At 41.5% G+C, this 27,747-nt stretch overlaps 1 protein-coding gene across 7 annotated transcripts in view; it reads right to left on the bottom strand.

Annotated features, from left to right (window-relative positions):
• Positions 1-27,747, bottom strand: part of si:cabz01090165.1 (uncharacterized protein LOC100333421 homolog) — a 378,602-nt gene that overhangs the window by 216,311 nt on the left and 134,544 nt on the right. For 5 of the 7 annotated variants that reach the window (XM_040039679.1, XM_040039676.1, XM_040039677.1 and 2 more), the window contains one exon: positions 6,334-6,461. The gene's annotated coding sequence lies outside the window, so the exon portion shown is untranslated. Of the gene's footprint in view, positions 1-6,333; positions 6,462-24,569; positions 24,581-27,747 lie in introns of those variants that run through there. The other 2 variants (XM_040039682.1, XM_040039680.1) reach the window with 2 other exon arrangements.

Here is a 27,747-nt window from a genome sequence, read left to right as displayed (position 1 = left end):
AATGATCTGCAAAGGCGCACATGGAGCCACACATATGTGCATCGCGAATCTCCAGAGTTATTATTAGGTTCTGTTGTTATGCTAAATAAAAAGAAAAAGTACAAGCTTCATATTTTTTATCTTTTCCTCTATATTTTCTGCTTCATTTATTTTTTAGGGGTTTTGAGGGTAAATGTTGTTTTTTCCCGTCTTTTTATATATGTGGATTATCTGAGTGTCCAAGTGGAATTTAAGCTCTGCATTTTCTGCTGCCATGCTTTAATGCAGAACTTAACTCCGCCTCTGTGAACACCAAAAGCTGGCTGGTATGTGACACTAAAATGTCATTTTACACATGCAACTGATTTTTTTTTCCAGTGGCGAGCATTTTTATCAACAGGCTGGACAACTGTGTGCACATGTTCACCCAAGTCCAACAAAACCTCGTGAGTATAGAGAAGCAGCAAAGGTCACATGGAAAGAAATAAAGCCAGAGTGTCAGAGACAGAGGGGAGGTTAATGGTTGCCCCTTTCTTGCTCTATTAGAACACAGCACCTCAGATAAAGATTAGATATCCTTCGTCCACATGACAAATGGCTGTGATCGGGTGCTGATGCAGAGCTCTGAATCACCGTAAAGAGACATTTTTAGAGTTCTGTGGATGGATTTGCTCCGTGGAGAGTGAATGTAGCCCAGAGGAATACCTCGGTCTCCCAGTGCAGGAACAATATATCAGATGAGTGTTTTCAGTCCTCCATAGGGGCCTTTATGCCTCGAGCTCTCTGCCTGAATTATCAATTTAGATGTTGAAGCCAAAGAAAAGGACAGCTTTGGACCATTTTGTGGCGCGGTGTGTTCTCCAGAGGTGGAAAATAAGCTATTACTGTTTTGCTGCATATGCCCAGGTCTGTAATTTCAGGTCTCATTTTATTTTGAAACAGAAACAGTTTTGATTTTTTTTTTCATTTTATTTTTAGACCATAACAGTTTCTCTTGGGATGGAATTATGAGCACAAATAAGGATGTTTTTATACATGCTCTAAAAATTCAAGGTTCAGTCAAGGATTCTCCAGGAAGCAATGAAAGAATAAAGCCAGAGGGCTTATTACAAAGTTCCCCACAAACACAAAGCATCATATACAGTAGCTTTAGCATCCAGAGAGGGGAAAGTGCAATCTATTTTTTATCTGTATATTTTTATGTTTTTGCTACCTCAGCCTGGAGAGGAATGACACGTTGGTCAGCCAAATAAATCATAAAACAATCCATATAAAAATTCCAATCATAAAAGAATTCCAAAGTGAAAAAATTGGTCTTACAGTAAATGTCCTTATCTCTGTCCCATCACTGCTTATCTCCCAAAATTGTGTACAGATAATCAGGCTGCTCAACGCTGTCAAACCCATTCAGATGTTGTATTAATTTCAAGTGGTGCTAGTGTGTAACATCAGCAGAGGTTTGCGCCCACTGACATCGTGTGTGTGTCCGTGTGTGTGTCCGTGTGTGTGTGTGTGTACATGCTTAGATATCCTTGTGAGGACAGATAATTGGCATGCTACTATACTTGTGGGGACCAACAGTCACTTATGGGGGAAAAACGCCCGTCCTCATGAGTTTGAAGGCATTTGACTCATTTTGAGGTTATATATTTAGGTTTAGGCTGAGAGTTAGGGTTAGGTGTGTGTGTGTGTGTGTGTGTGTGTGTGTGTGTGTGTGTGTGTGTGTGTGTGTGTGTGTGTGAACACTGGTGCTCTGGATAAATGGCTGTAAGAAATAATATAGAAAATAGAAAAAAATCCAGTGACTGACTCTGTGAGAGGATGTTGTGTTCTTTCTTCGCGTATGCTCGCTCTGTGATTGGCTGAGAGTGAAGCTGTTCCCTCTCATCCCCCCTGCTCTGCACAAATAAGATGGAGATGACACTGATATATAGATTTAGTTCTATGGGGAGCAGCGCTTGTCTCGTCATCCTGATGTGTCATCATGCTCATCAGTCCACATTCACAGTTCCTCCACCTTCCTGTTCCTGTGTATTAAACACATTATGAGGCCATGGGGGCAGCAGCCCGGTGGGATGGACCGAGAAGACTGACACTGAGAGCATCACTTCTTTTAGGACTAAATACACTCATCCAAAACACTACGACTACTCTGATATGAAGCATATAGAGCTGATTATCTCATAACAACAATCTGGGCTGTATTAGATGAAACCTGAACAGTAACATCTTTGTGTACGCGAGAGAAACAGAAGGACTGGTCTGGTGAATCTCATTAACTGAAAGGTAAGTGGTGAGCGTAACGATACAAACTACAGCCCTGTAAATACGTTTTTGGCCCTTAACAAGAGCTCTCAGCATGGGTCAAAGGTGAGAGAGGGGCTGCTGTAACACAAGAATGACACAAAATGTGAATGATGTACAAGGATGTGTTGAGACCCATTGGTAACCGCTGCTCAACGTGGAAAACGCCTACAGTGGGCACGAAAAGGTCTGAACTGTTCCTTTAAGCAACGGCAGGCCACCTGACCTGCTGAGTCACATGGTCTTAGCACCCTGTGAGGGAGTAAGGCTGGTGGTGGGGCATGACTCTCTGGGAAATGTTGTGCTGGGAAACACCGTGTTCAGGTATTCATGTGCCACCTGGTCTGCAACAACACATGCTTTCAGTGGAATGGTTTCCCCCAAAGACAGTGACGTCTTTCATCAGGATAACAGAGCGACACAATGAGACTTTAACAATCTGCTGCAGACGTCTTGGAGTTATTAGAGTCCGCGGCTCAGTGGGTCAAAAATGGTTTGGGGACTTGGAGGGCCAACAGCATCTGAGACAGATGGTCATCATGGTTCATCAGTGCAAAGTCAGTTATTATATCATTGCATACTTAAAGACACAATGTGAGTTTCTTTACTGATTCAACAGTGTCTTCCACCCAGAATAACCCCTGATGAAATCATGGGGACAGCACAGTACTGTAAAAAATGCGAATAAGGGATATTTGACGACCCCAAATGAGACCACAGAAGATTCTTAAATTGCATTTTCTTTGCAGTTTTTTTCTGTTACTTAATGAAGCTTGTGGAAGAAGAAGTGTCACGTGTTCTGAATTTGTTCTTTCAGCTCATATTTCATGTTGTCCGATGCTACAGTAATACAGTACAAGATCTCTTTAATGGACAGGAAAATTTATACCATTTTTGTGAGTGCAGTACAGCTCTGACCCCTGCAATCCTCTTACAGCTTTTCTTCTTGGACACTTGCACTGTGTGGATGATGCAGGGATTGCGATTTGTTGCAGCTTATACTATTGTGAGTCACTCTGGATAAGTTGGCTAAATGACTCAGTGGGATGTTTTCACCAGGACATTTTTTTCCCCAGAATAAAATAGCTGCAGAGACTTTCAGAATAAAGGTGTAATGACAGAAGAGAAGAGGGATTATGGAGGTGTGTGTTGGGCTAATTTAACTTAATGAAGCATGAAATATGGCTTGCATGTGTAACAGAGTACAACATTTTACTAATCGAAATGTGGCTAATTACAAATCCCAGTAATTTACTTTTTAGTAACAAGCTTTTAAAATGAAACATTTAATAAGAAAACAAACAAATGAATGAATGAATGTGCAAATCATAGGTAGAAAATTCAACAATTTCTCTGGTTATGGAGAGATTTATCACATGTGGTGTTCGTATTAGTAAGAGGTGACCTGAACAAACATACTGTGAACATTACTGGGGATCGTATCCCTCAGACAACATGATTCTTTAAGACTATTATGTTATGTTAGACAGCTTTACGACAGAGTCAATAAATTATTAATGAAATAATAGATAGAATTATGTCACACTGATAAACAGAGCAATGGAAAATTGCTATTAAACAATATTTAATGGTGGTTTATAATCTGTGCCCCGAGCACACTTTGTGTGTAGATTATTCTGTAGAGATTCTTCTTAGTGGCAGGTGAACATTAACCGATCATCACTTCAGTAAACAGAATTTATGTGTCAAAATCGCCCCTTGTGTTTTGTTGTCAGTAAATTTCACGTCATTTTTTCATTATGTACAGAAATCCTTTCTTTTGGCTTATTTCTGCTCAGTGCCATTCAGCAAAGCTGCTGGAACACATTTAAGTGCAACAGCGCTGTGGGGAAAGTGGCTCACGAGGCGCTGTCGATACGTCCAGACAGACTGCATTTCTAAGGCATTCTTTGCTTTAATTTCTACAGCCTCTTGTGATTCCTTCAACCGAGCCAAGTCTGTCGTGCCTGCAACCAGCCGACCGCGCCAAGGCAGGTGGCTGTGTTGGCCCAAAAGAACCTTTGCAACGTTGGAAATCTGTCTTCATTAAAATGCCTTATTTCAAACCTCACAAGCCTTTGAAGGACAATCCTGTTTTATTTCCCAGGTTCAGATATTTGTTAGAGAAGTAACTGCAAAGTAATCAAAACTATCAAGTTCTACGATTTTGATTAAGAACTCAAAGTAGTTACATTACTTTTATTTTTTTTTTAATGTAAGTGGTGTAACTATTCGTAACTATGTTAAAAACACATCTTTTAGCATCAGGATGCACGTAATGTTTTATGTAATTTCTAATAATAATGTGTTTTGTAATGATGATGTGACAGAATGGAGCTCACACACACGGAGAGGCCTTTTACATTAGGACAACAAACACACACTCACAGTATTACCGGCTGTGTTGCACACACAGTCCAGTTAAAGACACTATAAACATATTCATGGAAGAAAACCAACAGAAAGGACTGAACCAGTCCCCTCAGGTCACGCTACATTTGAAAGAAGCTGTTTTAGCTCCCTGCCCACAGCTGACCCTTACAAGCTTCAATTTTCCCACCCAGAGTCGTACCTGAGATCAGGGTATCTGCTCTTTCTGACATCATAAAGAGTGAAAGGATCAGTGCATCACAGCAGCCTGAGCCTGCTTATCCAAGGGACTGGGGCACCTGAAGTCTGTCCATTCAGAACTCTGGACTCTGAACAGTCAAGTAAAAGGTGGTATCTAAAAATGTCATAGACAAGGCTACGACATGTGGTGCGCTGCCTACTTGCACTTCTACCTAATCCATCTAGCTACACCAGCAACACCAACCACACCAGCTATTACAGCTGTACGTAGGGCTGTTCGATATAACGATATATATCGGATGACGATATAAAAACGTCTATCGTTTCATTTTACGCTATCGGTTGTTTCGTGGTGTCGCAAAATAAACTGTTTACGGCAATATTTTTCATGGTTCTGATGGTCACTGTAGTGGCTATATTCATTTCTTAAAGTTCTCTCTTTCTCTTATATTTAATATAACCACACTATGGACGGACAAGCGCCTGTTTTTATGCGTTGTGGTTAGCAACAACGACGGTAACACCGCTTGTTTATGTTCCACATAAGCCTTTCACAATAAAGCTCAAGATCCTGTTGAGACTTTTCAAAATAAACTGAATCGCGTGAAAGAGCAGATTATTTAAGGATGAGAATTAAAAAAGAGCCGTCGGGTGCTAAAAAATAAACCTTAGACTCAAACGTTAGAACAGGCTTTTCCCCGCAGCACGCCGTGTAATAAATACAAAGAAAACGGCGGCCGTTACAACTTATGTCTAAAAATGTATCGTTTCATGCATCGGTTAAAACACTCGACTGCAGCTACACGACGCACAGCTGGAAACACTTCACACAAGTCGAGCTGCCCGAGATTCACAGAATTTACAGAAAATGTTACATTTTTGTGATTTATATCGTTATCGGGACGATAGAATTCGTATATCGGGAGATGAGATTTTGGTCATATCGCACAGCCCTAGCTGTACGCATATGATTTCCTCAGGGATTAATATAATATTCTGATTCTGACACTCCTGATTGACCCAAAAAAGGAAAGGACAAAAAATAAAGCCCGTTTTTGGAGCCGGCCCAAAGTGGTGCCATAGAAGGTCTACGGCAGGTCGGGCTGACGGCGAGTACCAGCACCAGAACCCAGCATAAGAAACATTATGAGCATCTCACACCAAGCAGACAAGCCGCTCTGCACTGGTCTCAAATAAACCACGTATTAGTTCATGTACCCTGTCAATATCCTGCACCAGCTGTACTCTGTCTTGTTTAAGCGTTCTGCTTGACAACAGCCTCTTTGATTAAGTATGATCACTTTTCACCACTTATGCATCGGCTCTTTTCAGCTGAATGAAATAACTGGAGATGTCCCTTCTAAAAAAAAACTAAGCCCCAAAATTACCAAGCTGCTTTTCACCACTTGTAATTTTTCCAGACATACAGTCAAACCACACAGAATTATCACATTAAATATTCCATTATGTACGACTTACCTGAGTTTCTTGGGGAAGCAGGAAGTCCTCAGGTAGAGTTGGTCCTTTTATGATGAATTCACATTCCAGTCACATCACTGGCCTCAGGGTTACAACAGGATGACAAGCTAACAAGGACACCCTCCTACCTGCAGGAGCGCAGAGGAAGAAGGGGAGGAGGAGGAGGAGGAGGAGAGTTGAAGAGAGGGGTTGAAATGAGACAAGGAAAGAGTGCAGGGACAAAAAGAAGAAAGAGAAAAATGTCAACACGTTGCATCATTAATTCATTAGTATTCCTAAAGATTCTTTGCCTCTATTTTCTGTCCCTGCTGTCACTTCTCCTCCCTCTTTTCCTCTATCACTTCTTCCTCTCTCTTTTTCGCCCTCCCTTCGAGGCTGCTCTGCCTCCTTTCCTTTCATCCAAATTCCTCAGCAGGACCTACAGAAAGGACGAAGGGAAGCTGCGGAGCGAGCGGTGGTTTTACAGAGTGACAAATATCCGAAATGAAAAATGAAAATACTGATAACTCAAAGGTTTGTACTGAAGACAATTAGCTATAAAAATTCATTAATATTGTCAAGCAGAAAGAATATTTTGAAGGGTTACAAACGGACATGTGGAGTCCTGAATTCTTCCTGAAACAGTTGTTATTGTTATATATTTGCATTTAGGAGCCAGAAGAACTACTCAAACAGTAACCAGCTAATATTATTATTCAGAATTAATCATTTGTGTCAGTTTTCAAGAAAAAATGTCAAATGTGTTGCAGATCTAACACTTACTTTTAAAGTTACAAGCCCATTACATGTCCATTATCAGACAGCTTAACTCTTTCAGTGTTTCTCATGGAAAACACTCAGTTTACATAGCAAACCTCTTACTGTCATGTATATAAGTGCACGCATGTCCATTACGTGACAGCATGTCAGAGTCGTGTTTTATTGTTGCTCTGCATGAAAAAAGAGTCTTTATATGACAAATTGAGAATAATCTCTGTGTCTACACTTGATCAAAGATCATTTGATGCTTAAACCAAACCCCAGAAGTCTGCCACTGCACTCATTCAAACAGCAAACGTGTATGTGTGATCTATGTAGACAGTGAATGTAAACCAGTAAATGCTGTGAAGCCTTGGACTGAAAATTCTGGATCCTGACATCGTGGTTGCAGCCCCATGTGATGAGTGAGAGGAGGTCTGACTCTCATGGTAAATGGATGGACGCTTCTTAAATAGTTCTACTTTTTACAACATGTCTCATTCACCCACTCACACCACACCATACCGATTATTGCACCTGCTCTACCTGCTGAGCCACAGACACAACCACAGCCCGTCCATGCTCAAAAGGAAACCCATCCCAGAGGTCCTAGAGCACGCCCTGCATCTATTTAAGTGTTTGCTGAGGTCACAGATAATAATAATGGATTGCATTTATATAGCGCTTTTCAAGGCACCCAAAGCGCTTAACAATTCCACTCTCACATTCACACACTGGTGGAGGCAGCTACAGTTGTAGCCACAGCTGCCCTGGGACAGACTGACAGAAGCGAGGCTGCCATATCGCGCCATCGGCCCCTCTGGCCATCACCAGTAGGCGGTAGGTGAAGTGTCTTGCCCAAGGACACAACGACCAGGACAGAGAGCCCAGGGATCGAACCAGCGACCTTCCGGTTACAGATGTGCTTCCCAAAAATTCAAACGCAGCCTCTTAGAAATGAGACAAGTTTGATGTGCAAGATGTGATTTTTTTTCTTTTTGTTTTTTTTTTTTTAAAATCAGAGAGTTACTTGGAAAAAATGTAATATGAAATAATAATGAAATTGTGGTCGCCCCAAGATTGGAAGGTGAGGGGTTCGAATCCACTGAACGGCTACTCTGAGGTACCCCTGAGCAAGGTACCGTTCCTACACACTGCTCCCCGGGCGCCTGATTGGTGGCTGCCCACTGCTTCACTGAGTGAATGGGTTAAATGCAGAGAAAGTAATTTCCCCACTGGGATCAATAAAGTATACATTATTATTATCATCATTAACAGTGTTGTGCTGTATTAGCTATATAAATGTGTTATTGTTAGCTAAAGAAAGGCATCATGAAACATGAAAAAGCACTTGGAGCCTTTTGTCATCCAAACTGACATGAATGAAGTGTGGTGGATCTTCAGGATGGACTTAATCACACTGGTAATCTGAATTTGATCTCTTGAAAGAGGAATGGGAGTCTGGAGCTGGATTCAGCTGTCTGCTCTGCTGAAGTGGGACAATTTGCTTTCACTCACAAGTACCCTCACACTTTGTGTTTGTTCTGGAGGTGAAGAAAGTGATTTCAGCCCATCAGTCCACAAATCCACCTCTCTGGGAAGGCAGATTAGTTTTTTTTATGTGTTATTTCAAACCCACTCTGATGCTTCTGAGCTGAATGTTTCCACCAGTTTCCAACAAACAACCAGTTTGGATGAATTTGTGTGTGTTGGGTCTGTGTTTCCACAAGCCCCGCTAGTTTAGAGACTTATTCATCATGAAGAAAACAAGACAGTCAGCGATCGATTTACTTGCAAGGGAGGCCTCGTCGGTGTCTACCACAAAATGACCCTAAATCGGGCCTCTGCTTGCTGCCTTTTATTGGGAAAACAGTTCACACAATACACATCACAGCAAAAGCACCTCCCACATCGGTATGCATGTGAGAATGTGTGTGTGTGTGTGTGTGTGTTTGAGTGAGTGTGTGAGAATGTGTGTCTCTCTGTGTGCGTGACTTCCAACTGTTTCTAACAACATCCTCAGTCATAAAATGGTAATCTCCCACACACCCAAAATATGGTTCAGTTCCTGTATTGGTTCCCCGTGCACAACACAGTGAAGCCATAAAAGGGCAGGAAGCCGACCACACAAGAAACAGATCTTCCAGATAAAATGTATCTGCAACAGAACCTCCCCCAGCACAGAGAGGCTGGAGAGGTGGTCTTGATCCTATAGATTGAACTCAGACCTTACAAATTTAAGAAGCACAATGACAACGTTCAACAATTAGACTTAACAGTGTGCACACCCCACAACCTATTATTTTTAAGAGAGATGAATGTGACCGTGAAATCTCAAAAAGTGTCTTTTCAGAGTGACACACTCCAGCACCATGTTTCAATACAGAATCACTGACATCTGTGAGGGACAAAAACACAGATTCAGTATTTCTGCAGCTTTAACAAAGGAAACGATGTGTTTTCAGTAAGCTGCAAAACTCGCACTTTTCTCAGCTCCTATGTTCCTCATCACCGAGTCCACCTACACAGAAAAACCTGCGACCAGCTGTTCTCTTAAGTTTCTCCTGAGGCATGCTGGGAAATGCAAGAAAGTGCTAAGTGCAGCTGATGAGGATGAGAGGATTCAGGTATAACAAAAAAGAAAATTAGACAAATATTTCACAGAATAACCTTCAGAGCATCACACGCTGATGATGTATGTGCCAACAACGTGCCTGAAGGTGGATTTTTTCTCAGAGTTTGATATCAGGGTGGTGTGGGTGTAGCGTAGGTGAACAGCCCTTTTGGAGAAACAGTTACATCACATCCTGTGCATCGGCAGATATATACATTTTTCTTTAGTAATACATTTTTTTACTTCAAGAAACGCCCATTTTCGAAATGTATTCACTTGAATCGCCTCCAGGCTTTCAGGCGTGTACTGTTTACTTTGGTTAATTTAGTTTGCACTGCAGTAAAAGATAGAAGTAAGGTAATTAAACAAGGTGATAAAATGAAGCCACAACTGACAAATGCAGCAGAAACACAATTTGTGCAGCGGTGATAGATGACAGAAGAAGCTGGGCTGTAATAACGGTGGCTTCAAAACAAAAAGAACAGAATTTGATAACAAAATCAAAATGGCTTTAAAACACAGCGTGATGGACGATGGCGGGGAAAAAAACAACAGTGTTCATGAAAAATAAGCAGAAAAGAACATGAATAACAAAGATGAAGAAAAGCTGTCCCAAGGGGGAGTTATTGGAAATGAGTGGGAGGAGGAAGGAGGAAGAGGCTGAGTGTTTCATCACCGGGGAAGCTTCAAGCTGTTTTGTTCAGACACTCGAAAGCAGTGGATTTTAGCAATGACAGGAAGCTGTCTCGCCAGACGATGAAATAAACAGCAGATAACTGGAGAGAACGGGAGATCGGAAAACTTCAAATTCACTGTGCCATCTCTGAAAAGTGTAACGCTCATTGTTTGTGTCAACGGCAGCAAGACGAGAATCATTTTGCTGACATTACAGACGTCGTATTTGCAACGAGATTCTGTGAAAGAGCCCAAAGTTCAATTAATCTGAAGCAACATGTGTGTAGTCGAAGCCTAAATGGTAAATGGACTGATTCTTATATAGTGCTTTTCTACTCTCACAGAGTACTCAAAGCTATACAACATGCCTCATTCACCCAATCACACCCATTCAAGCACTTTATCTACACTTAGTGCTTTCTAACGACATTCATACACAGATGGATGCATCGGAGAGCAAGTTGGGGTTAGTATCTTGACATGCAGACTGGAGGAGCCAGGGATCGAACCACCGACCTTCCGATCAGTAAGTGACCTGCTCTACCTCCTGAGCTACAGCCACGCAGGAGGTGGAGCAGGTCACAGCTGCATGGTTGCACTGGGTGATGCGTTTCATCATTACCACCAAATATACATGCTTCATTTAATTCAGTCCCACATTCATCAACCTGCTATCCCAACTATTTGATAAATTAATGCTAAAAAATAGCCCTTAAAGAAGGCTGTTTTTATCAAATTTGTAATGTCAACAGTTTTAGAGGCACTACTGAATTTTAGGGCTAAGATTTACTTACAATTCTTATTCCAAAGGCCCAAATGTCAATGCCTGGCTGTACCTCACAGTAAACCATCTAAAATGCTCTAAAAGGCCACAAACTTGAACAATGCCCCTAGGACGTGAGGAACAGGAGACCAGTGTTGCCAACTCCTCAGTAAGGGAAATCACTATTGGCTGTCCTAAAAGTCGCTAGAAGTCGCTAAATGTCTTCATCACCTAATTTGCATAATTGGTCATGCTAATGTAATTGTAACCTACGTTGTTGGAGAGAGAAATAACATCGTGGACGAGACATAAAGTGAGTAAAATACGTCCTAAATGCATTTAGAAATTATTTATTACTACAAATTAATAATTTTTTTTTAGCAATTATTGATTTTTTAATGTCACAATTCCAAACCTGCTCCTTTATCCGGGCTTGGGCCGGCAAAAGTGACCCGAAATAGGCGCTCTGGTGGAGTTACTTTGTGTGTGTGCGTGTGTTTATAAGTAGTTTTAAACCTTGTGATCCACAAAACAGCATAACAGTAAAAGAAGAACTGACTGCGTTACAGTCAGTGCAGGAGCAGCGGCTTCGCTCATGCGCGATTCATTTGTAGTTTGGATGCATAGGTGTGAACATCTCCTGCCCTGATAGCAGCGGGGGGAGGACTATCCTCCACCTGTGAGCACTTTGGCACGGGCGAGGTGCCCACGGCAGCACCCGCTGCTTGTTGAGAGTAAGAGCGATACACGCTTTCACGTCAAAAAGTCGTCATAAATAAGGCTCCAATAACACCAGAAAAAGTCGCCAGCTTTGTTGCTAGTCGCTTTTTAGAAAAAAAGTCGCTAAGGTGTCTGAAAACTCGCTAAATATAGCGACAGAGTTGCTAAGTTGGCAACACTGCAGGAGAAACTGAGCAGCAACTGTATAGCTGTATGTGTCAACGCTCCTGGGTTAGTCCATGGTTATTCATTCACTTTTGGAGCCAGCTTCAAGAGTCCTGACATCCTGAGAGCAAAAAGAATGATTGTATAACTCAATAAGCATTAAAATGATCGTCTCGATTCCAAAGAAGCGTGTCTTCTAACACGCATTTTCATATAAAGTTTGAGAGCAAAGCTTTAGCTCGAAATGCTGGGTTTATTTGAGGTTGAAATCCACATTTAAGTGCTGCATTCCTGGAAAGAGGGTTGGATTAGAAAACGGATTACCAGGCATGCAAACAGGTTAAATCAGAAAGACCACAGGATGATCAGAAATGACAGAGAGGGAGGGAAGCAGGAGGTGAATTGAGCCTCATGGCAACTGACAAGAGTGCAAGAGGAGAGCTGGAGTACAGTAAGCAGCACACAGGTGTCTTCTCATCTCTACACCGGTCAGCACTTCTGACTGACAGCTGGATTAGCATTAGCACAACACAGCCACATGGATTAGCGTTAGCAGGCCCGGTGCTGCACAAAAAGGGATTAGCCTTAGCAAGAGCTAATGCTGTAGGCTAAGAGATTAGCACTAGCTATAGCATGGCTCCAAGCTACAAGAGAAAAGATTAGCTGCGTATATCTGACTTCATACTGAGCCACTGTAGATGATCAGGAGCCTACAGGACCAAACAGCAGAGGATTTCAATTTCAAATATGGAAACTGTGGGACTGAAAATGGAAACAGCTTCATGTAGCAACTCCACCAAAACACTGTTAGATAATAACAGGAATAATAAAACTAGAAATACATGCTTGTCATTAAAAATTAAAACATTTTCACGATATTTATGGGGATCTTTTTTGTTTTTCTGGATAGTATTTTGGTTTTATCTCTATATCTAAATCGATTTATTTATAATTTGTAAATATGCTTTATAAATACATATAAATACACAATTATCTTACTTTAAATCAGTTTGCAATGGTGTGAAGCATAATGATTGTATTAGAATTTTGTGAAATATTAAGTATACCCCATTATTAACAGCATGCTGAACAGCTTTAGCAGCAGCAATAACCTCATGCAGTCATTTTGTGTATCTCTTAGGTCATCGAGGAGGAATTTCCCCCACTCTTCTTTAGAAAATAGCTCCAGTTCATTGAAATTTGATGGCATTAATTTAGACACAGCTCTCTTCCCACAACAGGTCGAGGTCTGGACTTTGAATGGAATATTGCAGCACATTGATTGTTTTCTTTTAAGCCATTCAGTTGGAGATTTGCTGCTGTGCTTGGGGTCAGTATACTGCTGCGTGACCTGGTTTGGGCCAAGTTTTAGCAATTGGACAGATGGCCTCACATTTGACTCCAGAATACTTTGGAGTAAAAGGAGTTCATGGTCGACTCGATGACTGCAGGGTGCACAGCTCCTGCAACTTCAAAACAACCCCACATCATCATGCTTCATAGTTTGTACAAGATGTTTGTGCTGATAGGCTGTGTTTGGTTTTCACAAAGCTTCTGCTTTGGTCATCCTTGCTGATGCATTAAGCATGATGAAACATGTACTTTAGCCTCATCTATCCAAAGGACATTGCTCTAGAACTCTTGCTCTACCTGTTGTGTCAGGAACTTGAATATTTAACATGCTAACTGAGGCCTGTACAGTCTGAGATGCAGTTCTTGAGGTTTTCTGCAGTTTCTCTTTACATTGCGGAATCTGACCTCGGGGTGAATTTGCTGGGACATGCACTCCTGAGAAGACTGGCAGCTGTCTTCAATACTTTGCACTTGTGAATAATCTTTCTTACTGTTGAACGATGGACTCTAAATTGTTAGACTGATGGGCAGCAACAATTGCTTCTTTAAGGTAAATGCAGATGTTTTTCTGCTGATGCATTGTCTTATCAATTTGAAAATACTATAGTTTTCACATTCACAAGATTTTCGGGAAATTTGACCACTGACCTTTGACTCGCCTGAGAGTTTTGGTAAATACACCAATGGTATCAATTTGAAGCTCCTACTTCGCCTCGTTCTCGAGTTATTGCAGTCATGGAAACTTGTCCACGCCGCCCGCCTGCCTGACGGGGTCACAACAATACCCTATCAGCTGTTTATCGCTGAGGGGCAAAAACCTGAGTGACAGAAACATAAAAGCAGCACAGGGACCATCTGAGCGCTTCCACTGATACTACTTACAACTTGTTATTTTATTCTCGCAGATCCATGGTGACATTAACTTACAGTTTGACCTGGTCAAAGGGAGGCAAAGATGAGCTTAAGATTCATTCGCACCGAAAGATAATCAGTGTTATTCGCTTCACCTGTCAACGACCCTCATGTTGTGGCTGATTGAGATGTACTCCAGCAGCTGGGTTTTTTTTGCCATTCTTAAAATCCAAACCTTAGAAAATATCAGCAGCTGTAAAACAAAGGAAAAGCTGCACCTTCTCTGCATTTCATTCTCGTGCATGCCTTCCACCTCAACACATGCTTTCACTGGTACATACTGTGGTGCTTTGCTGTAATCTAATGAAAAATTCCTGCACGTGGGTCATTCAGTCATTTAATGTTTCCTCATTCTCTTATTTACCAGGCAGAGCCTTTAGTAAAATGCTGATCATCCAAAATACAAGCGCACGTGTCAGTGCACATTCCACTAGCGTAGTCTCTTTATTATCAACAATCCAATCATTAAAATTTATAGTTGCAAAATGAGACCAAAGGGTTTTCTTAATGGTTTAAGGTGTCAAACGAGGATCATAAAGTTGGTGGACAGTCTACATGCAGACATTTACATGCAAATAAACATTACTGTGAACAAACCATCAGCAGTTTGGATATTCCTGTCTGTTTATTTTATCAGCTTAAATGGTTTTAGATGTGACATAATGAATTCAATGATAAAGATCAATAGCAAAAGCAAATGTTTAGGCAAAGCAAAGTGACTCTTTTTGAATTTTGCTTTTTAAAGGCTTTTTAAAGACCCACAGGAGCCTTTAATAACTGTAAATGTACAGTTTTTACACCAAGCTGTCTTTTTCTCCATAAATAAAAAAGTGGAAAAAATAGAATTAATGTGTGTTACTGGTGAGCTGTTCACAGGTGGGTCCTGTTAGAATAACAGTAGTGTTCCTCCTTCCAGTCTTCGACATAGAGACATGAGATTTCACCTTCGTATTACCCTGCGATCTCACTTGTTGACTTCATCTCCTTCGCTCATACAAACTACATCGGCTCAGACTCACATCGGCATTCAAGTGGCAAACTCGCAGGACGTACGTACACAAAGACGCCCACATGCAAACAGAGACTGACAGAGGCTCACACTGTCAGATACGCTGCAGTCACCGAGGGTCGTCTGAGACCATGTTACTGAATCATTATTGTAATGAGATGTGCTTTCACTCACATTAAACACGACAGTATTAGCAGGGATCTTATCATGTTGAGAGATCCTGGACAAACACAAAGCTCATATTACTCAAGCACCAGTGTGCGTTTATATATATTTATATATGCTTTCAAGACCTTTTCTGTTACAGATGTGTGCACGACTGTGGCATACAGAGCCTGAGGGTTTATCCGTCTTTCAGTGTGATTGCTGCCTGCTGACCAAAGGGTCGTAAACGCAGGAAGCTTACATCAAAAGCACAAGGATGTGTCTGTGATAAAAGACTACAGCCCCCCACCTAGAACCTCGAGAATCTGGGGGGAAGGACAGTGGAATTTCTTTCATCAGAGTTAAAACAATGTACAAATGGTAAACATAAAAATGACAAACATTTAACAATTCACTCTAACATGGCCTCTTTTACTCCTCTCGCAAGTCTCATCCGTCCAAAATGTGAACCTTGTCATCCTCGAAAGAGTGACGTTTATCCTTTGGGTGGATGTTGAGGTTGTTCCTTGATGCTGAGCCATGGAGTGGCTGTTACAGTGACCGTAATGACCAACACCTTTTTTAAACCCTGGCTCATGTGATGACGCACATGATCCATAGTAAGTCAACGACCACTTCCACAGTGGACATCCGCAGTTTGGGGTAGGCTAGGCTAAGGTACTAAGAGTCATTTCCATAAACCGATTTCTGGATGTACAGTAAATATGTGTCATCTGTTAGCAAGGATGCAAATTTTTGGTATCAGAGGTTTTCAAGTTTCACAACAATGAAGCTTCATTAACAGCACAATGCAGAGCTGCTTTGACTGCAATTACAGTGCCCGATCAGAGCGATGAAGGCTGGTGCTAATTTACACCAAGGACACAATGAGCCAGTAAAACTGCAACAATGTGACTGCCTCATATGATTGATTAGCTCTTTGGAGACATAAGAAGGGGAACCGCATTACAAAATCTCCCATAGATTTCAGTTGGCATGTCTCTCTCCTATAGTGAAGAGAGGTTGAACAAAGAACAGCGATATCTGTTCCTGAATATTTACTACTGAAGCAGACAATTACGTTTAAAAAAAACTAAAACATCTTCTTCAAGGTCCAGGAACAATTTTCAAAGAAAGATGCTGATGTGACTGCAGTTCAGTCAAATCTAAACATCAGCAGTCTGAAATCTACCAGAATGCAGCTCAATTACCTGAAAGTAAAATATTGTATAAGACAGAAGCTGGAAAAGCTACAGAGTCTTAAACTAAGAATCCTCGCAGGTATTCAGGTTGATCCTTTGTCAGCCTACTTTCAGCTTTGCTCACAAACCACAGAACATATCTGAAAACAAGAGGTTTTTAAAACCTGCGCTACACATGGATATCAGACAGATGGTGTCAGAATAAAGAGGAAACATTTAATTGAAAATCAAAAATACAGGTTGGTTCTGTTCAAGAGATGTTTGCCATCAGACATCTGGAGGGGCTCAGAGGCTTATTAACTTTTCTCGGGCTCTCTTGGGGGACAGATCACCTTTCCAGAATGCTCATCAATCAGCACATTTTTTTTAGTCATCTACTTTAATGACCAGGGCGTGCTGAGAGACACGATCAGCTCATAAGTGATTTACACACAGTGACAGCATGCACGTATGAGCATGTGCACGTACAGGGCCTCTTGAGAGAACACGTGCACACAAACAGAGAATCACAGCTCGTGCGGTCAGGAAATCTGCACATGAACATCACCATAAATTTAAGGTGTCAGCAATCAGAAAAATCTTTACAAACGCCAATAAATAAGGTGGCTGGTTGTTGTTATCTTGGAATATACCTGATCAGTTAGCTGAGTAGACAATCTCATTATTGTATCAGCTGTTCACATGATCAACTCACACATCTGAGAAATAATGTCCCTGAAACGATGCTCGTTTACGTAGCTTCATCATTTTGTCATTTTAAAAGGACGTTTTGGACGCACAGAAGATTAACACAGATCCATCATGGATATAAGAGATATCGTGTAAGCCTGTGTTAATCTCTTGACTGATCATGTAATGCACTGACCATTTAATACACAGACTCGAGGTTCATTCTCAGTGCATCGTAACATGGTTAGCGTCATGAAAGAGGGGAGAGATTAGTCACATGAATCCCTCCCCCACATTCTCAGCCGTGTCACTAGAGTAACAGCAAAATAACACAATCATTAAAACCTAGAGAGGAAAATTAAGAGTTTGTTTACAGTAAAAAAAAAAAATGCATAAAAAGCTACAACAATGATAAGAAATACAAAGAATTCCCGCTGGTCATTGGATCAGTGTGCCAGAGACTCTTCGGCTTGAATTTGATTTCAGGGGAGAGGATATAGTCACAGTCAGTCATAGCTGGTGATTGTGGCAGTTGGCAAAGTTTGCTTCTGTGTGGCCACAAAGCTCCCACCTTTGAAACGCACTCTTAACAGTTGCACAGTGGTATACACAGCAGGTCAGGAGGTTCCCCCCAAACATTATGTCACATCTCTGAACCTACAACCCATCAAAATGCTGCTGAAAAAGCACAGAAGAAGAAGAATTCACAGCAGACACAGACATCAGATACGGATGCATGAAGCCTGGATATTATGGACTGCTGTTGGTTCTCTGGCATTAACGTGACACTCAGCTGTGGTGATCGTCAACATGAAAACATTGGTTTTAAACATGAACTACCTGCAGCTCTGATCTGAGAAACTCAGGGTGAAAAAACATCTACACAATTATTAAATACTCTACTACCAAGAGTTAGTTTCTTCTTCTTCATACTAAGCCTACAGGACTTTCCTCATTGGATCCTATCTCCTCTGTAATCTCCTTTGTCCTCGTCTCCTTGCAGGGATCATCTGTCTGTCTACCTGCAGTAAGCTGTCCGATGTGACTGATGGCTGAGTGTTTGATAGTGTCGGGTTTGATTTCCAGGCTCTTGTTATCTGTCACCTAAATGAAGGGGGAACTCAATCTCAGTTTCAGCCACAAAATGGCTTTACCGGGAAACGCCCTTCACCGTGGAAACGGCGCAAGTGGCACCTCTGTCACTCCATACAAACCAGCATTAGTCAGCGTCAGTCGGTGTCCCGATGTGTGTGTGTGTGTTTCTACACAGACAGACAGGGTGTGTACACGCTTATGACATTTCCTAGCATCAGTGTGCGTGTTTGTATGGCTCAGAGGGGCGGTATCAGCGAGTGCAGGGGGAGGGTTTTGTGTGAACCACAACAATTGCATGCTCACATATAACCGTCTCAATCTAAAGAACAATGCAGTCTACATGTAGAGGGTTGGAGGAGGGGGGGGGGGGGGGTCTTTAGAGGACAATGCTTTGAGTCTTGTTTCCCTTTTTTTCCTAAATAGTTTAACCACGCCCCCTTTTTACATATTAATCCATCCATCGGCTTCCGCTTATCCTTTTCAGGGTCACGGGGGGCGCTGGAGCCTATCCCAGCTGTCTTAGGGCAAGAGGCGGGGTACACCCCTGGACAGGTTTCCAGTTTGTCGCAGCTAACACACAGAGACAGACAACCATTCACACTCACAGATTCACCCCTATGGTCAATTTGGATTAATCAATTAACCTATCCCCACAAACTGCATGTCTGTGGATGGTGGAATGAAGCCAGAGTATTAATGATCACGTATTAATTACTGCGTATTAATCCTACACAGTAAAAAATTACAGGTTTGCACTGAAATGTGGCATGATCCTCACTCCCATCTTTTCATAATTGCCATACCCCGGTGCATCTCAGCACCAACCCTGAAGGACACCTTGTGAGGTTCTGTGAGACGCCAGCAACTTTGACAAAATGACACTGTGACCTGGCCTATGGTGATTTCCAGCCTGGTGTCAGAGCAGCTGCAGGTAAACCTGTCTGAAGGTGCATCCATCCTTCTGCCTCTGTGTGTGAATTATAACTAGAATTCAAAGCAGAGCTGCAGGCGGAGCCTGAGCAGGCCCAGACTGTTCTCCAGCATGAAGGAGACATCTGTCCTCTACAGGACCGTGATCAGTATCACCAAGCACTGAATCATCCAAGGGCGTAGATTTGGCATGGACGGAAGGGACGTGTCCCCACCAATATCCAGCAATTATTGAATTGTCCCCACCAATAATTTGATCTCAAACAAACAATCCAATAAAAAGAAAAAAAAAGATCTGTCGACGTCTCATTCCCCCAGCGGTGCAGAAAGAGTTCAATTACGTCCTCTACTGGAGTCCTACCTCATGTGACAAATATGGCCAATGTGATTGGCTGTGCCTTTCAGGGAGCTCTGTTTAGTTTTAGCAGCGGCAAGCCTGCGCTGCGAGGAGGACGGCAGCAAAAAGGAAGAACCTGGATATAAGAAAGTATTTTTCAAAGAAACCTGTAAGTCGCTTAAAGTCAAGTTCACTCATAAAATGTGTCCGTCATAATAACATTACAGGCTGTGCTAGGCTTTGGCCCACATCAGTCTAAAATTGTATGTAACCATGAATAACGTGTTTTGGAAACTAACTGCACAACAGGCAGCATTATTAGTTATCTCAGTATAACAGAGCATCGTTTCTAATTTTGATTGAAACTGTCAGAGAAAAAGCCTCGAGCAAGCCAGGATATTAGTTTACAGAGGCTGTACCATGTCCACCAGGAGAGACTGGACAGAATAGATGTAAAACCAATATGCCAGCAGTTTATCTCAGTTAATGAGAGGAGATACTGTATATGCGTACATATACATATGTAAGCAAGTATATTTCTCCTTTTTTTTTTTTTATCAAGAAGCAAAGACAAAAAGGGAAAAAATAAGAAACAGGGCAGGGTTCGATGGTTGAATCATCCGTCCCCACCAATGCCAAAACCAAATCTACACCCTTGGAATCATCCTTTTTCTTCTTTCCTTAAATGATTTCTTCCCAAATTCCAGTTTTTTATCCAACTTATCTGTTACACCTTCTTTCCTCTTAAACCTTTGTCTCTGCAACATCCCCCCACGCCCGATCATTTCCAGTTTTTTACTCCTTTCTATCTTTTCTTTCCCTCACTCTCTTTTGCATCATTAACTAATTCTCTTCTTTTATATTCCCCCCACAGGTCTATTCTTCTTCTCTACCTTCCTTCTCTGCATCTTTCTCTTCCTATCCTCTCACATCGATATCCTGCATGTCTCTGTCACCCTCCCACTCCCTGCCCCTCCCTCCCTCTGTGACTTATAACAGATAAGTAAGGGGCTATCTTAAGCTCTGCTCTTCTTCCTAGAAAGTAATTTGGCAGAGGGTTGGTAAGTCACCCCCCCCACAACTGTCACCCAGCAACAGACTCTATCACAGGCTGACCATCTATCTCCATTCCTCCCTCACCTCCATTAAATCCAGCTGCTGCCGAACACAAAACACTGAGAAAGACATGAAGCACAAATGCACATACACGTCTGCAGTCCAAGAAGGTGCACACAAGTCTATTTACACAAAAGAGTTACACAAGTCGTGTGTGTGTGTGTGTGTGTGAGACTTAAACCTGCACTTTTTCTAATGGACAGTAGGTGAATTCACCAGTGACTAAACTGTTCTTCATATTTTTTTAGTTTTCACTGTCTAGTTTTGTATTGAACTGGGAGCCAATCAAGTGACTCCAGTAATGAGATAATATGTTCAAAATCCTACTTACAAATGAGCGCTTTGGTTGCAAATAGAGCGTTACAATTTTTTTTAAAAGTAGATAACAATAGAAAGTGCCAGTCTGCAGAGCTGTTGATAATATTTCCTAAACTATTTAAGCAGCAAAATCAACACGTTCTCACTCCCAAAGCGTAATATTTGATGCTAGATGACAAATCATCAACATATTACGCTTCCAGACACCCGACACGTCCCTAAAAGACGACACTGGGAACATGAGAACCGTGTGGAATCAATCTGCACATGTTGGTTCATTTTACTTAAATCGCTTTGGAGAACACTTTTTAACATCATTAAATGTGCTGGTTAAAGTTAGGGATAAGGTTATGGTCAGGGCTGGAATACATGGCTGGAACGTGTATTACCGTGGGACCGTCATTTTACTGGATTTCATCCATAACCTGGTGCGTAGCATAAGAACGCGGAAGGTCACATTTCACGTTCCTCAGGAACGCAGTGGAACGTGACAAATCGTTGCGATGTTGGGAGTGAGAACGGGCTCGTAAAATACAGTACAGATTAAACATTGAACATTTGAAGGGGACAACTAAATTATTGCAGATCTTCAGAATTTGATAGAGACGCTTCCCACAATGTTGCGCGTTATCCACAGTAGACAATGGCTCTTTCTGGCCGGGCAAAGAGCAAGCCCGGCCAGAAAGAACCACCTGGGTCTTAGATCCCAGGTGGTTCCAATGGTGAGCAGCCAGGCCAGCAGTAACTACTTGTAACTAATATCTGATAACACTCCAAATTTCTTCGATATTATAGAACAGCCTTTGCTATTTCTTGCAGGAAACTGTAATTTTTTTAGGAATAATCTTCTGTGAAATACAGTCCATACATCCAACCTATACGCTACAAATACTTTTAACTTGTAACCATAGGTTACAAGTTACCTGTTATTAGAGATGGACCGATCCGATATTACGTATCGGTATCAGTCCAATACTGACGTAAATTACTGGATCGGATATTGGAGAGAAATAAAAAATGTAATCCGATCCATTAAATATCAAAAAAGCACCTCACAAAACTTGCGACACGGCGTAACTCGGCTCATAACCGTAGCACGTCGGAGCAGTGTGCTCACGTGATAGAGCGGCTGTGTGTATTTGGAGCCTCGAACTATGAAATATTTTGGATGCAGTGTATTTTTTACATACAGGTATAACAGAATAGCTTTAGTGTTGTTGTTTATTTAAACTTAAGTATGAACTTATACAAAATTCAGCAAGATATTAAAAAAACAGTTTTAATTATTAAAAAACACACTATATCGGATTCATATCGGTATCGGCCGATATCCAAATTTATGATCTCGGTATCGGACATAAAAAAGTGGTATCGTGCCATCTCTACCTGTTATAGTTTACCTGTGCAGTTCATGAGATCTGCACAGGTAAACTCTGCCCAGGCAGACTCGTGTCACTGCTTCACTACCTCTTTTTTTGTAGAGTTGAAGGGCAGGATTTAAACATGTCACAATAAATGATGGTGTAGTACTGACACGAGTGATCAGAGACTAGCTACAAAGCAGCACTAGTACAACAGGAAAACAGCGTGTAATCTAATCACAGTGTAGTGCAACCAGAATCCCTTCACACATGACTGCTCACAATAATCCTGTTGTTTATACTATGGTAATTATGTTTTTAAAAGTATTGGGTAATTTCACTGTCAAACTCAAGACAGCTGCAGTCTCCTTTTAGTAATGTAATCATACAACATTTAGTTTGCACGTACTAGGAGGAACTCATTACCCGCCTTTGTAAGAAAAACAGAAGGCCACATCCAACAAAGGCTGGAGTTTATGTAACAAAAGTGAGTCTTCTACAGTAAAAATCATTAAAGTTACATGAGTGTCAGTTAAAAGTTAGGTTAAGATAAATTAGGTACTGTAATGAATCCCTGTCCTTTGAAGTTAGCTTTTACTTTGCACGGTTACATGTTGTTTCCGGTAGCAGCATACTGTACGTGTCAAGTGTCGGTGCATTTGTGTATTTATGTGTAGTTTTAAACTGTACTGCAGCCACTGTTAGCACAGCCAGCTTAGTGCTCCAACCATGAAGAACACATCTGGGGAAGAAGAGATGAATGAAGAGATAAAAAGAAAACAGGCTTAAAGAGGAGATTGAGAGGTGGAGGTCTGTCCTTTGCTGCATCTGTCTGGTTGTTGCTGGAGGCTTTTGGAAAACCTTGCAAACTGACTGTCAGTGCAGTCAAAGGACAAACACAACAGCAGCAATGCCATAACGCAGACTACATGTGTCATTACACAGACCATCCTGATGCATTCTCAATCATCCAGGGAAGTAAATCTCCAAAAAGTTGATTCTGTTCATCTGGACGTAGCGTCAATCTGAAGAAGTCACTTGGATGAGTGACGGAACTTGTTATTCAGTGTTATTCTATTACACAGATCGCTTTCACGAGGATCCGTGAGTGCTCAAAGCTCTTTGCTAGAGCTCTTAGATGAAGCCCGTTGACTGTGTCCCACCAGAACAGACAGACACATGTTTTAATCCCCAATTCAACTGTCAAGCACTGTTTTACCAGACACTTCAGCTACAGGGCAAAGAAGCTACACTGAGTACATTTTTAACCAAATGAGCTACATTCTGTGTCCTGAGTTCACAAAATACATTCTGTGCTAAAAACTCTGTGATGCTCGACATCTGCTAGCTTATGTTATGCCCGTAGAACAACGTGTGTGTATGAAAGCTAGAGCAAGGCGGGACAGCTTTTAAATAATGGCACAGAACAGCAGAAATAAGTGACACAGACTGAGTCAAATACACCAAGAAGGGAGGGTCTCTAGTGGAGGTGGGTTGCAAAGTGCCGTTCAGATATACAGGAATCGTGGAAATGCTAACATGGCTTGAGCAGTGCACCCTGTAAGATATCTGCCAATTTAGACATGTAGAAGGGTATGAGGCTTGACTTCAAACAGCCTCAGACCTCAACAGCTGTCTCAGATTCTCCACATTTGCTGGCCAGACACCATCAGTAACAACAAACTATGGGAAAGAACCTGTCAACTCCCAGTAGAGGAAGAAATCAGGAAGAGAAGATGGTGCTGGGTAGGGCACACTATACGCAAACCGCCAACCAACATCATCAGGCAGGCTCTCATGTGGAACCCCCAAGGCAAGCGAAAGTGAGGTCGCCCAAGAAACACCTGGCCACGAGACCTCGAGGCAGAACAACAAAGACAGACTACACCTGGACCAAACTAGAAAGAACGGCACAGGACAGAAATCGCTGGAGATCCAACTTTAGCAGCCCATAATGGACACTAGTAGTAGTAAACTCACAAAGTTTCACAGTACAGTCAAAAGTCAAAATCAAAGTTGCTCATGAGTGAATCTAAGGTTGTTTCATTTGGTCAGTCACGCTAAAATCCTATAAATCAGCATGATTATTATTATTTTAAACAACACTAATATCACCGTTCTGTCATGTCGTAGAGATCTGAACTGATTCCCAGCCGTTAACAGCAGAAACTGTCAGTGGATAACAGTCGTCACGGTTTTCGATTCGATGCAGCTGAAAGACACTTTTTTCTTTTCAGTTATTTCCTTGTATCTCCATTGTAAAGCTCTGTGCTTTATTTCATTTGCTCTGTGTCAATATAATCCAATCTTCATGAAAGGTGCCATTTAAATAAAGTTTGATTGACTGTTTAAACCTTATTGCACTGTTAATGTCAGCATCTTTGGGAGTGCTTTACTGACCTTTGATTAAAGTGATGATCAATAGCACACGTTTACATTTTAACCCCTAGCTCACTGATGAATCTAAAGGGTAGATGTCTCACTTGTTCTCTGCACATGTTTTTGGCCTGCATTTTCTGCTGACGCCGCTGAAGCATTTTTTGAGACTGTGCACGGCCCTCAGTTAGAAATTAACACAACCTGCACATATTGTAGCTTCTGTCTCGACTCGTTGTATCACAGTATTAGAGGGTCTGCTCTAATTAGTCCCAGTGTTCTTGAGTCAAAGGACTCATTACATCATCAGATCAGAATATAATATTTCTGCTAATTTTCTGTTAATCCCAAAGCAAAAGCTTTTTAGAGATAAAATGTCTTTACAGTAAAGTAATAACACGTCTGACAGATTTACAAAAGGGGAGCAAAACCTGACTGCATTTAAACGCAGTGAGAAGACAGCATCACGAGCACTAGCATGTTCACGTGGACACGTGCAGTTTCGATCTTCGTGGTAAACCCTTCAGAGGGGGCGGTGGTGGTGGTGAAGCCCCTCGGCAGCACATGGTATCTCCATGAATGCAGACGTGGACGAAGCAAAGCCACATTCATTCATGTACATGTCATTATTAGGTATCAGGCGAATTGCTTGACCTGTGCACCGTATTTTAAATATATCTAAATAATACAACTAAATGAAAGGATGAGACCAAAGCGTGGTTACAGCAATGAATTCAAAGTATGTATTTTTGCCTCAGGGCTTCTTATTTATGCATAACTTTGAAAAATAACCGGAAAGCTCAACGCTTTAAAAGGTCGAAAGCAACATTTAGAACTCGAGTTTCTCTTATAACCAGCACCTGACTGTTAAAAATAAAGACTGCATATAAAAGCTTTACATTCCAGGTGTGCGAAGTCTGTGTAGAAGTGCCTCAGATTTGCCTTTTTCTAATTGCCAGCAGGGCACGACTCCTGTGGCATGTGCTGTACCGCAGAGTTGTTCCAGACAATAGAAACGGTCTACGTTCCTCTATTCAATGATCCTGTGTGGAGGCCTTACCTGTTGGCAGCTGCTGCTGTCAGTAGAAACTACACATTTAAGGTGAAGTGTGACACTGCAAGGATTTTTCTTTAGAAAAAAAAAGACAGCCAAGAAAAACTTTGCTGTCGGCTGTGTTTTGAGAGTACTTGGAGACTGATTTGGAGTTCACATCATTCCAATCAGAGCGCTGACAGAACACTGAATAACACAGATGCTGCTGCCTGCCTATCGCTCTGCTTTTTTATGTCCTCTCTCAGTCTCCTCTAAATGACAGGTGAGACATGACAATAACAACCATTACTTTCCACCTCCCTCCTCCATATTTTCTCTTCCTTCACTCTACTACCATTTAACCTGTCATCTAATCTTTCTCACATTTTCTGGAAACTTTAAACTAAAACTATATTTAACTGTTCGTGTTTATTGGATTTTTCTTCTGGTGACACACGGCACTGTGGCCCCAGCATCACTGTGTGCTCGTGAGTGCATTATTAAGTGATTGTGGCTGTTTTATCTTAGCCTTGTTATGTTGAGGCTTCATCAAAGAAAATCAAACGTGAAGGCTTCACATTATTTCTATTGTTGTTAGCTGAAAATTCAAGAAGGTGACTGATGAAGAGGAGGGAACAGAGAGAGGAAGAAAGACATCTCATTCAGGGGGTAGAACTTTCTTTATCTCACACACACACCAAAGATCATTTTAATTAATGTCTTTATTTGCATTTTTTTTTTTTTTTGGCAGCACAAACTTTAAAGTGGCCATTTCATGTGAATCTTTATTTTTCCATCCATCCTCCAGCAATTATCCAATTCAGCCTGAAGGTAATGAATTACAATAGTGGAGCCTAAAAGTAACAGATGCATAAACTAGTTTTTCAGCATCACCCTGAGACGGGATGTTTTATTTTTAGAGATATTGCCTAAATGAAAGAAAGCAGTCCTACATATTTGTTTATTGCCTCAATGCAATATGCGCCTTGAGGCAACTCTTCAATATGTGATTTTAAGGACATATCCTGGTGGGAAAGGATGTCACAGTGTTTGTGGAGGCCACGGTAATGCCTTCCAGAGTAAGTATCCGGTTATACACCATGCTTCTAAGATTTTAGAGATGAGTACAATAACCTTAGTTTGTCTGTATTTAGACGCATGAAATCATGTTATCTTTTATTTATGTTTTAAAAGCCCAAAGAGATTTGCAAACTTGCTTAGTTTATGAATTCTGTGGTGTGTGGCAGGATTCCTGCAACATATTTCTTCCTGTAAAAATAAAGTATGAACTCTGGCCCTTTTATTACTGAACTGAGTATTTCCCACAACGTGTAGGAGTTGTTGGGATATGCTGAGAAGAGTTGATTTGGGCTAGTGTGTGTGTGTTTGTGCGCCTGTATTCATGTCTTTATGTGGACCAAAAACTTTAAGTTTACACTTACTTTAGTGTCAGGGTTACACACTTGGGTAATGGTTAGGTTTAGGGTCAGGGATAGGCATAAAGTTTCGATGGTTAAGGTTAGGGTAAGGAGCTAGAGAAAGCATTATGTCAATTAGATTTCCCCACAGAATATGAATACCTGACATACATATACATATGTGTGTGTGTGTGTGTGTGTGTGTGTGTGTGTGTGTGTGTGTGTGTGTGTGTGTTGCTGCACTGAGCTCTGGTCAGTGCAGGCATTTTTATTTCCAGTCTAACTTTCTCTGTGTGAGGTATCTAGGTTGCTTTGATGAATCAAGTGCACGCTGTGTGCTGTTTTGTCAGCTGCCATTTCTACTTTTTTGTGTTCGAGCAGAGGCCTGTGACAAAGCAGCGTACCCACAGGCCAACGCTGCTTACATTCACTGCATTTGTTCAGTAACAGTACTGTGTCCATCTCG

Source organism: Simochromis diagramma, unplaced genomic scaffold (assembly GCF_900408965.1).
Source record: "Simochromis diagramma unplaced genomic scaffold, fSimDia1.1 OVJJ01000031.1, whole genome shotgun sequence".
NCBI lineage: Eukaryota > Metazoa > Chordata > Actinopteri > Cichliformes > Cichlidae > Simochromis > Simochromis diagramma.
The sequence above is the reverse complement of the archived record's forward strand: the minus strand, read 5'-3'. Positions and strand labels throughout refer to the sequence as shown.